Genomic DNA, 13,546 nt, shown 5'->3' with positions numbered 1-13,546 from the left:
CAGCTTTGATCATGTGTTCGGTATGAGGTGGATACAGCATTGCTCTGCTTCTTGTAATGATGGCAGACCACCATTCAGCGTGCTAGGTGTATTATAAACTCTTTCTGGTCAAACCACATGAGCAAGAGAAAAACACAATGACAGACAACTGAAGGGTGATGGGTCTTTGATCTACAACAGACTGTGCCAATTTGCAGCGACCAGAAGGAAGACTAATCTTTACCCATAAACACACAAAACTATTATGTAATCTAAAGACATACCCACCTACAAAGAAGCTTTACTTGCCAAAATAATAATATATGCAGTTGGTGAGTCTTATATTTCATTGTGAAATCTGAAATCAACCATCCAAAATACCACACACATACCGGGAATGTGAGAATAACACAAGTGCTTTATCAACCATGTTAGCTCCTCCGGAAACGCAGTCATGGGATGCGGACAAATATAAACCGGACCCAGAGACACCAACCAAGAAAGAAAAATCATACACATGCAGCAAGAGCTTTAGTTTGTCATCGCTACTAAAGAACCATCAGCAAACACACACAGGAGAAGCAACGTGCAATTGCAATGAATGTATGAAGAACTTTAGTCAGTTAACACTCCTAAAAGATTATCAGCGAATGCACAAAGGGGAAAAACCATACCATTGCAATGAATGTGTTAAGGCATTCAGTCAGTTATCAATTCTTCAAAGACATCAGCGAACACACACAGGAGAAAAACCATACCATTGCAGTGAATGTGTGAAGAGCTTCAGTCACTTATCACAACTCCAAATACATCAGCGAACACACACAGGAGAAAAACCATTCAAGTGCAGTGAATGTGGAAGTAGTTTTAGAGATTCCTCACATCTCAGGGTTCATCAGCGAACACATACAGGGGAAAAACCATTCAAGTGCAGTGAATGTGTGAAGAGCTTCAGTGACTTATCACCTCTCCAAAGACATCAGCGAACACATACTGGGGAAAAACCATACCATTGCAATGAATGTGGAAGTAGTTTTAGAGATTCCTCACATCTCAGGATTCATCAGCAAACACACACAGGGGAAAAACCATTCAAGTGCAGTGAATGTGTGAAGATCTTCCGTCTGTTATCACATCTCCAAAAACATCAGCGAACACATACTGAGGAAAAACCATACCATTGCAATGAATGTGGAAGTAGTTTTAGAGATTCCTCACATCTCAGGATTCATCAGCGTACACACACAGGGGAAAAACCATTCAAGTGCAGTGAATGTGTGAAGAGCTTCCGTCTGTTATCACAGCTCCAAATACATCAGCGAACACATACTGGGGAAAAACCATACCATTGCAGTGAATGTGGAAGTAGTTTTAGTGATTCCTCAAATTTCGGGCGTCATCAGCGAACACACACAGGGGAAAAGCCATTCCAGTGCAGTGAATGTATGAAGAGCTTTTGTGGGTCATCAGAGCTACAAAAACATAATCGAACACACACTGGGGAAAAACCATTCCAGTGCAGTGAATGTATGAAGAGTTTTAGTCAGTGTTCAAACCTACAGAAACATAAGCGAACACACACAGGGGAAAAAACCATACCATTGCACTGAATGTGTGAAGAAATTCAGTCGGTTATCAACCCTCCGGAGCCACCGGCGAACGCACACAGGGGAAAAACCATCACCACCCAGCCAGTGAGGAACCGCAACAAGACTGCTCATCAGCACACCCGTCCTTATACATAACACACTACAGGCGTTTGCTCCAGGGTCAAACTCAGTTTACTTTCACGTTAACAGCAACAAGTTCTAAACTGGAGAATTTATATTTTGGAACAAGGGGTTTGTATGGCCATTATTGGCATAATAAATTTGAAACCCAATATTTAATAGATCTGTATTAATGATACATATCCAAACACCACCCATGTATGGACACCCAAGAGCCTTTAAAAGCCCCACTACAGAGGTGTGTACCAGGATTTACTTTAACATTAACATGAACTAAATTATGATACAGCAAGAACAATCATGATGCTATGAAATGTACACAATGATGACTAGATTTTACATGTTAATAAGAAATGTATGTTTTTAGATATGTAATAAAACAAAAAATGTATTTGAATTCATGGTATTTTACTGCTGAGTGTATAGAAGGCGATCTTAAATGTGATTTATTCCCTAAACTATAAAGATAATTTGTGATGTCAGCAAGAAGCCTAGTTTATTTAGCGATAGAGGGGTCAAATCTCGATAGCATGACTGCTTTCAGCAGGGAGTCTGGTGCAGGTGGTATCAGAGGGGACTATTCTCGCCAGTGTGCCTTCTCTCAGGGTGAGAAGCGGTTCTTTGCTTGAGATGGTACTCCCTCTCCTTCTGTGTTAATAAAGAGAGAAGTGCTACCAGTAATACTGAGATCTGGGATTCACTTCTGTTTTGGGAACTTAATTCAGTCGTTTTTACCCAATCAATACCTGATTTATTTAGGAAAGCTAAAATATGTCTGTATCTTGGCAGTCCTCTTGTTAATAATCCGTAAAAATACCACAGGGATTTAAACATGAATTTGTCAAATACAAAATTGTCTTTTTTTTTAAGGTTCTTATATAGCGCTGCCTTATCTAATAATGTCTGATGGGTTTTCTTCAAGAGCCCGTTCTTCTTCGGAAGACGTTTTCCATCGACAGACCCAATGGGATTTCCGATGAAAAGCTGACAATCTGTCCAAATCTAAACAGGGCTGGTGGGTGAGCTGTTGGTTTGGCTGGTATAACGCTTTGTTGCATTTTTGATAGAGTGCCCGGAATCCAGCCCGTCTTTCTTTAGTGATTTTTCTATTTTGAGTTCCATTTGAAGACTGTCTCGCTCATTCATAGTTTGACAGGAGGTCCACGGTCTGCCAGAGGAACAGGTGTAACAACTTCCACTACCCCGTTGGACTACCGTCCACCATATTTAGCGATCTTCACCAACCTGGCTATCCCTGTGTCTTCAGAGGAGCAACAGGAGCTTCTCTAAGACCACCTAAAGTTTGCTGAGTGGCTGCCATTTTTCACACGGTTGCCCAACAGATTTTTTGGTTTTACTCCTAAAGTGAGAGTTTGCATTTTGTAAAACCAATAAATTATGTACTTGATACACTGAGAGCTTTCAACAAGGGAGTCTAGGTCATTTTTCCCAGATTTTTTCTGTTTGAGACAGCCAGTCTTTTCATTGTGTTCCTGAAAAGAAACAAGTAGGTCAGAATGCCTACCATAAGTAGGGCCGACGGTCTGATGTACTTACACCAACGGCCCCAGGTATGTCGGTCATTGTTGTGAGGGTTCCTGAGGTTCTGACCTCTGTTCAAACATAGGGGACCATTCATAGCTTCTTCTCATCAACCTCCAAAATTCTCCAATTTATTTTTATTATCCGTTTAATACAATTTGCTGATGGATTATACATGAGAACCACGGCCATGCTTTCTTCTCTTACTCATGCATTAGGGATCAGGAGGTTGTCTATGAGCTCTTCCACCAATTTATCCTGCAAGGATTCCTGTTTCATTAAAGAGCCTTATTTGAACCCCAGGTATGTCGGTCATTGTGAGGGTTTCAGAGGTTCTGACCTCTGTTCAAACAGAAGGGAATAGTGATTCTCCAATTTATTTTTATAATCTGTTCTTCCTTACAGACCTTGGTTGGAAGTTTGCAACATTGTGTCTGGTGTTGTATAAAACCAGTGTGCCATACTCCAAGGCTGTGCTGTTGCATCAAATATTGTGTAAAAGCAGTGTGACACCCTCTGAGGCTGTGCTGTTCAATCAGATGATGTGTAAAAGTAGTGTGCAGCTCTCTTAGGCTGCAAAAGGACTTTTAGTAAAGCATTGTGTCTCCATACACTTGCTGCTTAAAGCGACATCCTAGTGTCCAACTTCTACCTGGGATCCTATCTGTTTGCTGCCGACTGCGACGTCACCTGGGATCCTATCGATTTGCTGCTGACTGTGGCGGCTTAGTGTCCACCTTCTGCCTGGGATCCTATCTGTTTGTCACCATCATTATGAGACGCAGAAGCTGCAGAAAGAAGGGCATTAGGATTCACTAATAATGTGTCTGTATTCTAATGTTACAGATCACAATGCCCATTCACAATTAGTCAAATTGACACACTCGGTTAAATTGTGCGGCTCTGTCTGTTTTCGCAAATATCTTAAGCTACCTATAGTCTTCATCCAAGTCTTACAGAATGATGAACACACTTGGATCGACCATTGTGGACACCACACTTTATTGATGGGAAACCTGTGTTGGAGCATCCATTAATTTGACTATTTAAAATGGAATAAGGATAAGCAGACCTCCTTCACTGACATATCAGATGTTATGATGCGGTAACATAGTCTTTATTGTGTTAAATGCCTGGCCTGAGAATCCCTATCTCTCTCTGATAGGTCTATCAGGTCTAATTGACCATGCTTTTGCTTTTCAGACAGCAATCCTATGGATGCTTCGGCTAGGCAGTGTTCTCCTGGAATTCTGTTCTCAATTTCCAGCTGTACAAAACATTTTTAACACCAGTGGATTATCCTGCCTTTCCCGAGTGACCAAATCTCTGTGTAGCTAGATATCTTAAAGAGTAGGAAGCTTGAACATCTGGTCTCAAAATGCTTATTTAATTTAGGAAACTGCATTGCCTATATCCTAAAGCACATTTATTTCATTAGAACAATCTTCTCACAAAAATACAAATACATATATCACCTAAACATTGTTTACATGATTATATGGTTATCACAGACAATATTATTTTCCCAAATAGATAACTAGACACACAACTGTTGTAAATTCCCAACACGTTATCCTGTCTGTGTTTGGCCGATATGCAGCATGTCATTATCTTTCGGAGAACTCATGAATGTTTCAATTTATCCAAACATTAACTTTGCTACCACACAAGGCGACACAAGTCTGCTACCAGCTCCATGATATCTGCCTTTCAAGGTCTGACAGTGAATGTGAAAAATATACATGTAGTCTTGTTTGACATATATTCATCATGCTGGTTCATAGCAGTGATGTCTCGGATTAATGGGAAGTCCACCAATGTAGAGTAAAAGTCAGTGGTTAACACTATATGTACCTCATGAATTGACCACTGAATTAGAGAGGTCTTCGCCCCAATTTATCACAAGAGCTCCTGCCAGACGGCTGCAGCATCCGTTCCTATGCTGAGAGCCGATCAGAGAGGAGCAGAGCTAAGCCCAGCTGATGTGTGTTTTTCATCCAAGGAAACACTCTTTCTAGACTTAAGTCTGATAGTCACAGCTTCTCCAATGTGAACAGGTATGCAGTGTGCCGAGTCCCAAGAAACTTTAGAGGCAAGTTAGCTACTCCAAACTCTCAAAGTGTAGCACATAGAAGTAGTCTTCCAGTTGCTCAGCTCATAGGAACATTCCACTCTTGTTACAAATGTTCATGTTATTCTTGCTGCTAGTAACATACATGAGTGCTGTTCTAAATATATTCTGTGTGGTTATTAATCAAGTACTAAGCAACAGGATTTGACGGTTGAAATAAACACTTTTAAACATATATAGTGTCTTTTCCTAGCACAGTACATGTGAGTGCTATGCTAAACATTGGGTTTGAGTTACCACTGCATCCCTGACCCCTTCACAGAACTGTTAGTAACCCAGAAGGCACGGACACCACACCGTCACATATGCCCAGTGGGGTGGTGTGGGGGTACAATAACTTGGAATTCTGTTTAAGCGATGGAGCACTGAACTTAGTCCAGGCACCCGTGGGTGGGAACGCCAAAGCCTATTGAGCTTGGCCAGAGCTCTCGTTTATGCAACGCATCAATATTGTTTACATTTTTATTGGGTTATCATAAACAATATCTTCAATCCAAAAAAAGACAGATAGACAAACAGTTATCATATGTTTCATCTTGCTTCACATAAGACCGTATCTTCAAGACCATAATACATACACAAACAAAACATTTTATAATCAAAACGTCAATTATCACTGAAATTCTTTTGAACCTGTGCACATTTAATTAAATTATTTTCTTAGTAAAATATGACACTGAAAGTTATGTCACAGGATTTGTCTCTGTTAAATATATAGCCATTCATATTTTTTTTTTTTTTTTAAAGTTTTTATTGAAATTAGACAAATCAAATAATACAGATTTTGCGGCTGTGCGATACACAAATGACCAATCAGTAGCAGCATTGTGACATTTCCGGTCCTGAAATAAACAATACCACATCATGAATGCAACCGACAACAAGACCCCATCTACCAATCCATCATCAACACCTGCCCGAACCTGAACCAGGGGGATCCCTGACCCGTGAGCTGTCTCCAGGGTACTAAAGACGTCCCCCTCCCCTGCCCTCATTTCTAACATGGGAAAACGCCACTCGGTGTACAGTACCCGACCCCAGGAGCTTAATATCCCCGCGTCAACACCCCAGCAGGACCCATACATCTTCGTAATAGTGGGTAGGTACGACCTACCCCACTCCAGTGGGAGCTATTCCGGGATTCGGGGATGGCGGGGACGAGCCAGGCAAGCCTGCAATGTATGTTTTATAAGGGCCCCAGATGTCCCTAGGACGCGCTATCGTTGGGAGGAGACTAGAGTAGAGCTCGCTATTCGTGCTGCAGAAAGCCATGGCTGTAAGCCATGTCTTGGACGTGGGAGCTGTCTTCCTCCCCCAGTGCTTTGCTATCTCCCGCTTGGCCAGAAGAAGCCCTAGAGAGGCCAGTTTACGGACATTCTTTGGGAAATTGACCGTATAACCCAACAGTGCGACCTCAGGAGTGGGAATGAGTGTAAGCCCTAGCATCTCTTCTAGGATCTTGTGAACCTGAGCCCAGAACGTCTGCAGTCTCGGACACGTCCAGGCCATGTGTGCAAAATCGGCATGTGGTGCAGCGCATTTCCAGCAGGCGTGCGGCCGCGCGGGATAAATGGCATGGAGTCTAACCGGGGTCATATACCAACGGCGTAGGAATTTATAATGTAGGAGTTTGTGACGGCTATTCAATGACACTGTGTCGGTGACCTTGCAACATGCCGTCCATTGTTCGTCCGTGATAGGCCTACCCAGGTCCGTCCCCCACTCCTCCCGCGCACGATCATCCGCACAGGGGACCCGCGCTGCGCACGCCCTGTACAGCTTGGAAACAATATGTGCCCCCGTATCGGCGTCAATCAGGATGGTGAGAGGTTCAAGGGAGGCCGGCTCGAGGGGGAATCCCTGAATCTCCGCCCGGGCGGCGCAATAGAGCCGGCGAAGAACGAACCGGTCCATGAATGTAGCGTCACTTAATCGCGCGTCCTCTGACGCCGAGAAAATGTGCCCACCCGGGTACAAGTCCCCGATCCTGGTGAGGTCAAATTTCGTCAACGTTCGTCGCACTAGTGCTTCATCCGTGCCAGGTAACAGCCCAGGGTTGGGTATCGGGAGGGAAGACGAGTACAGCAGAGGCTGAGCCAAATAGCGCGAGAGCCTGTTCCATGCCCAGCTGGTGGTAGACACGGTTTGAATGTCCTTTGGGTCCCTGGGGACACCTTTGGGCAACACCGTCGACAGGCGACCCGGGAGGACAAAGTCCGCCTCTGGGCGAAGGAATGGGATCCGAGCATCAGGGTGATACCAGGCATAGGCATGTGCACACTGAGCGACTAGATAGTATAAATATAAATCCGGCACTCCAAGGCCGCCACGATCTTGTGGGAGTGTGAGGGTCGCCCAGCGGATCCGGGGGTGTTTCCCGCCCCAGACCAGCCTAATCATGAGGGACCGCAGTGTGGAGAAGAAGGCCCGGGTCAGAGGGATAGGGATGTTATTGAAAAGATACAAGAATTTGGGGAGCACTATCATTTTAAGAATAGCTATCCTGGCGGACATAGAGAGCGGGAGCCGCAACCACCCATCCACCTGAGTCTCCAGCCGCGCAATCGCGCGGCCATAGTTGAGGCGGATGATTTCGTCCGTGTTCAAATGTATTTGTATGCCCAAGTATCGCACCGAGTCTGAGCACCACTCAAGAGGGAACTCACATTGCCATGGGGAGGTGCCGACAGTCAGTGGGAAGATGATGGACTTATGCCAGTTTATGCCCAGGCCCGAATGGCTACCGAAACGAAGGATCTCGTGTATCAAGGGGGCCAGGTTGGCCTGCGGCTCCCTGACATACAGGATTGTGTCATCGGCATAAAGAGAGGCCAGCAATGGGCCCGTCCGAAACTGGAGACCCCTGTGGAGGTGCCGCTCTTGGAAATGCCGAATCAGGGGGTCCATAGCCAAAATGAACAAGAGCGGTGAAAGCGGGCAACCCTGCCGCGTACCGCGCGTGAGTGAGAATGGGCGAGATAGCGTGCCGTTGAGACGCAAACGGGCCGTAGGGCGACTATAAAGGAGTCTGACGGTCGCCAGGAAGTTCATGGGCATGCCCATGCGCTCCATGACGGAAAGAAAGAAAGGCCACTCCAAAGAATCGAACGCTTTTTCGGTGTCTAGGAGGATCGCTGCAGCCGGAGTGGTCGGGTTAATTCTGTGCAGAACCGTGAAGAGCGTTCGCAAATTAAGCGACGTAGAGCGGCGGGGGACAAAGCCGGACTGTGCGGGCGATATAATGAATTCCATCAGCTGGGAAAGCCTGTTGGCCACTATTTTGGCCAAGATCTTATAGTCAATGTTTAAGAGGGAGAGGGGCCTGTACGACCCACACAATGTAGGGTCCTTATTCGGCTTCGGGAGCAGCACAATGACCGCCTCACTAAGAGTTGACGGGAGGGAGCCACGTTCCAAGGCCTCCGCATACACCTCTATTAGCTTGGGCGCCAGCAGATCCGAAAAGGCCTTGTAGAAGTCAGCGGAGAAGCCATCAAGGCCCGGGGCAGAAGAGCCCCGGAGCACTTTGATCGCCCCCCGCACCTCCGCAACCGTTATAGGCTCCGCCATGAACTCCTGCATGCCCTTATCCAGGAACACAAGAGCGATTTCCGATAAATAGGCCGCACGCGCGGCCGCGGAGTCACCCAACTTGGTGGAGTATAGATCTGTGTAGTAGGCCAGGAACTCGTCCCGGATCTCAGCGGGCGTTGTGCGGAGCTCCCCGTCCGTGCCCCGTACCTCGGCGATCAGGGACTTGCTGTATGGTGGTCGCAAGGCCTGCGCTAGCGTGCGCCCCGGTCTGTCCCCCTCTCCATACCTACGCGCAACCTGGTATTTCCCCAGATACAGGATCTCCCTGTCCGCGGCCTCCCGGAAGTCAGATAACAGTCGTAAGCGCCTGGTAAATACCTCGTCCGCGGGTGCCTGCTGCGCCTCAGTGTCTAGCGCGTCTAGCTGTGTCTCCAGTTGTGTTATTGTGGCGCGCAATACTTTCAGGACCCCCGCGTGCTTGGCAATGCAGACCCCTCTGATGTATGCCTTGAACCCATCCCAGAGCACTGCCCACGAGTCCACCGAGCCAGTATTTATGGTGAAGTAGTCCTCTATCGCCTCGGAAACCTCGTGCACAAAAAGGTCATCCAGCAGCGCCCTCCCAGGGAAGCGCCACTGCCGCTCAAACCCCTCAGGTCGAGGAACGTCTAAGCCAAGCAGGACTGGAGAGTGGTCCGAGTACGTTCTCGGGAACGTCCTCAACGCGCGGAACCAAGGGGACAGGCCCGGGGAGAGGAGCCAGTAGTCAATTCTGGTCCAAGTGTTGTGCTGCCCTGAAAAGTGTGTGTAGTCAGTAGTGTTTGGGTGTCGCCTGCGCCATATATCCGTCAGCAAGAATCGACGGCAAAGGTCCTGGAATGCGCGCCTTGCCCTAGGCTTAGAGTCTGTGGCCCCAGAGGTGCTATCCAGCCCCACATCCAGCAACATGTTTAGGTCGCCGCCCAGCAAAACGCCAGCCGGTGCCAGGGTTACCAGTTGGGCCGCAAGCGCATTGAAAAAATCCGGGGAATCAGTGTTGGGGGCATACACACAGACAAGAGTAACAACATGGCCCATCAAGACCCCCTGTACAATACAGTAGCGCCCCTCCCTGTCCCCCAGAAACGTTTGGCATTGAAACGGGACTCTCTTATGGATCAGCACCGCAGTGCCTCTGGCGTAATTACTATAATTAGCGAAGTATCGGTGAGCGCCCCAGGAAGCCGCAAAGCGGGAGGGCTCGGGGCCATGCAGATGAGTCTCTTGGAGAAAAGCAATGTCCACCTGATGCCGATTTAAGTAATGCAGTACCTGTTTGCATTTACTCCGGTTGTTCAGGCCCCGAACATTCCAGGTCATTAACGATAGATTGAGAGGAGCTTCATTCAAACCTATGTGGGCCATTGATGCCAGTCAGCAAGTGATGGGAGCAGCAAAATCGGAATGTCACTGTGCATCAATAAAGTTCGTTCACACCTAGCCGTAGTAGTAGAATCAAAATTGCTTACCCCAACCCCCCTCCCCCCGCCCAGCCAAACCACGCAAACGTGAGGCAATCCCAATTCTGGTAAAAAAGAAGAACATAGCTCTAGGCAGGAATACCCAGTGTAACCAAACAACAAAAAGTAGAGCATCGTAACAGAAAACGATCCCAGCGGTTTCAACCAAAGGGGGGTGACAACGATCCGCAATCAACCCAGCGCTGTAGCACCTATGTACTCCAAATGTTAATACGTCCTCAAATAACCAAAGTTAAAACAGTGCAAAGTTCAGTAACGGGCGCAGTCTCAGCCGACACCGGAGGATGAGAACAGGTCCTGGCTGCCCGCAGACCCACTACCAGGGGGAGACCGTCCACCCTCATCTCCCCCCGGCGGGCCCCTGCGCGGCTTGTAGGTACGGCAAAACTCCTGCACCGCAGCGGGATTGTCAAATAGCCGTGCTCGGCCATCAACCTCGACCCGGAGCCGGGCCGGATAGAGCATGCCATATTTAAGGCCCAGGTTCCGGAGCGCCGCCTTCACCCCCGCATACTTACGCCTGGCCTCCTGGACCATGGCAGTGAAGTCTGGGTAGAATGAGAGTCTTGCACCTTGCCAAGTAATCTCGCCCTTCTCTCTGGCAAGCCGCAAGGCCGTGTCACGGTCTCGGAAGTTCATAATGCGGGCAATCAGGGGGCGAGGCGGGAGCCCCGGGTTAGGCCTCGGCCCCAGGGAGCGGTGGGCACGCTCCACCACGAAGCCAGGAGTGAAGGAGTCTCTCCCAAAGATATCAGCCAGCAGTTGTTCCACGAAAACATCCAGCCGGCCCGTGGCCGTGGACTCCGGAACCCCAATAATCCGTACATTATTTCGCCGACTGCGCGATTCCAAATCTTCGTTTTTGCTGGCCACTTCCTTCAGTATGCGCTCCAATCTGTCCACCCTTTTGATCTCCTGTACCGATTTATCCTCCACTGCCGAGATCCGGGCATCAGCCTCTCCCAAACGCTTGTCATGGGCCTGGATTTTGGCCCCCATAGTTTCCAGCGTCTTATTGAGGGCGTCAAAGCGACCATCCAGGGCGCATCTCCTGTAGCCAGTCCGGAGCCTGGGTCGTCGAGCCGCCGGTCGCCCCACCAGCCGGGTCCGGCATGTCAGGGGGGTTATCCGTGGGCTGCTCAGACAGTTTCTCGAATTGCAGCGTTTTCTGTTTGGGGTCCTTGCGACCCATTCTCACAACCGCCAGACGTGTGGAGCGCAAGGGAGGCGATGGTGCGATGGAGCGTCCGGCTAATCCTTAGCCAATCTGGTCAGGAGCACTGATGATGGTGGGCCCACCGGGCACCGGACAGCTCACGTCCTCACTGCGCAGCAGGCAAGAGCCACGACTCCGTGTAGCCAGCAGGGCCCCAATGGAACATCAAGTGCGCCATCGCGATGTGTTCAGCAGCCACGATTCGGAGCCGCCGGGAGGGGCAAGGGAGGAATGCAACAACCAGCCGCGGAGCACATGGCAAAACCCGAGAGGGCCCAAGTGACGAGGCAGAGACAACCCGGGCGTCGGGCCCAGCGCAGGGCCCCAACCGCCCCCCCCCACCGCCAGCAGGCCGTCCCGCCACCCCTCCCAGGCCCCCCGACCGGATTAGTCCGGGGCCCCAGGGAGGAGACAACGAGCGAGGCCGCGGCCGGAGCGCAGGGCCAGAGCCGTGCGCCCGGTCGTCCTCCGGTCCGCAACGGCGTAGGGAGAAGGAAGCGGGCCCCCGCCAGCCAGTACCCCGGTGCTCAATGCCCCCCCCTCCGAGCCCCCCGGTTACCTGTCTCTCGGCCGGCCGCCCTCCTCGCACTCGAGTCCCCCGCTCCCGGATCAGCCCGCCATCTTGGGCCTCAGGATGGTGTGGTCATCTCCGGGCGCCCCCGTGACCCGGGAGGTCCGCTCTGCATCCCAGCGCACTCCGGAGTCTTAGTAGGGTCAGCGGCAGCGTCTGGCGTCTCGCGCCCGCATCAGGAGGGCGAGGAAAGCAGGGTTTGCGCCGGGTCGATGGCGGAGCTTCAACGCCGTGCGGCCATCTTAGCCCGCGGCTTGGCCACGCCCCCTAGCCATTCATATTTAATATTTCTCCGTAAAGCAATTGGCTTAATAATATATTTTGCACTATCCCTAAATATCTTATAGAATAATTTAATTGACAATACTTGTGCTGAATCAATGTAAGAGTCTCAAACTTATATTGTGTATCATTAATTATTGCATTATGTCTCAGCCTACGATTAGTGTAGATAAGTATACCTTTATTTAATGTACGCATTTATTGTCAGGATAACGTCCTCAGTCTTCCGACGTACATGGAATTATTATCAAGTCTTTATTTCTGAACAACAAGGACAGCATTATGACTATAAGTCACGTTAGTGGAGGAGTAATGCTGTCTTTAATAACATTGAGGCTTTCAGTGTCTGAAAAGACACTTGGTAGGGTATTATGTACACCAAGTCTGTACCATACATTGTAGGAAGAGAGGGAACCAGTATGAACGGAAGGAGGCCTGGAGGCAGCTGTAGTACTAAAGGTGCTGAAAAAGGCGTCTGAGTTTGAGAGAGTGGACTGATAGCAAAGGAACCCTTGGACCAGTGGTGGGAACGCCCCCGAAGCAAAGTGTTTCTTATAGGCATGTATTTCCTGTGCTTGACCCCTTAGCCTGGCTATCGCCCCTAGGGACGGGCAGTCTCTAGGGACTGTGCTTTCTGTGGCTCTGCTCTCCTGTGGTAAAGGGCCAAAGTAGTAACAACCCAGTCAGTACGTGTCCGTGCAAGAGTACGGAATCAGAGGAGACAGGAATGCACAGGATCGAAGCTATGACTGACCACCTGTAAAGCCCCATTCGGCCTGGTCTGGAGAGCACCCCATTGTGCCAAGCTTTAAAAGAGCCATGCACACTGTCAACAGACTGCCTGCTAGAGGGACTATTAGTCCCAGGAGAACTGTTTGTCTGCTGATGGAGGAGGAGAGGCCACATCTTCTACACGCTATATAGAGCCGGACTATCAAATGCAGCTGGATGCCACGCCACTGCAGCTGCCTGGTAAAGGGACTACAAATCCCAGGAGACCTGTTTGTCTGCCAGTGGAGGAGGAGGGGCCACATCTTCTAC

General features: G+C 49.0%; 1 pseudogene; it reads left to right on the top strand.

The window, feature by feature from the left end:
* The first annotated feature begins 346 nt into the window (after positions 1-346).
* LOC146839516 (uncharacterized) overlaps positions 347-13,546 on the top strand; it is an 83,638-nt pseudogene continuing 70,438 nt past the window's right edge.

This window comes from Triturus cristatus, chromosome 4_1 (genome assembly GCF_964204655.1).
Source record: "Triturus cristatus chromosome 4_1, aTriCri1.1, whole genome shotgun sequence".
NCBI lineage: Eukaryota > Metazoa > Chordata > Amphibia > Caudata > Salamandridae > Triturus > Triturus cristatus.
This window is presented reverse-complemented; position numbering and strand designations above follow the sequence as displayed.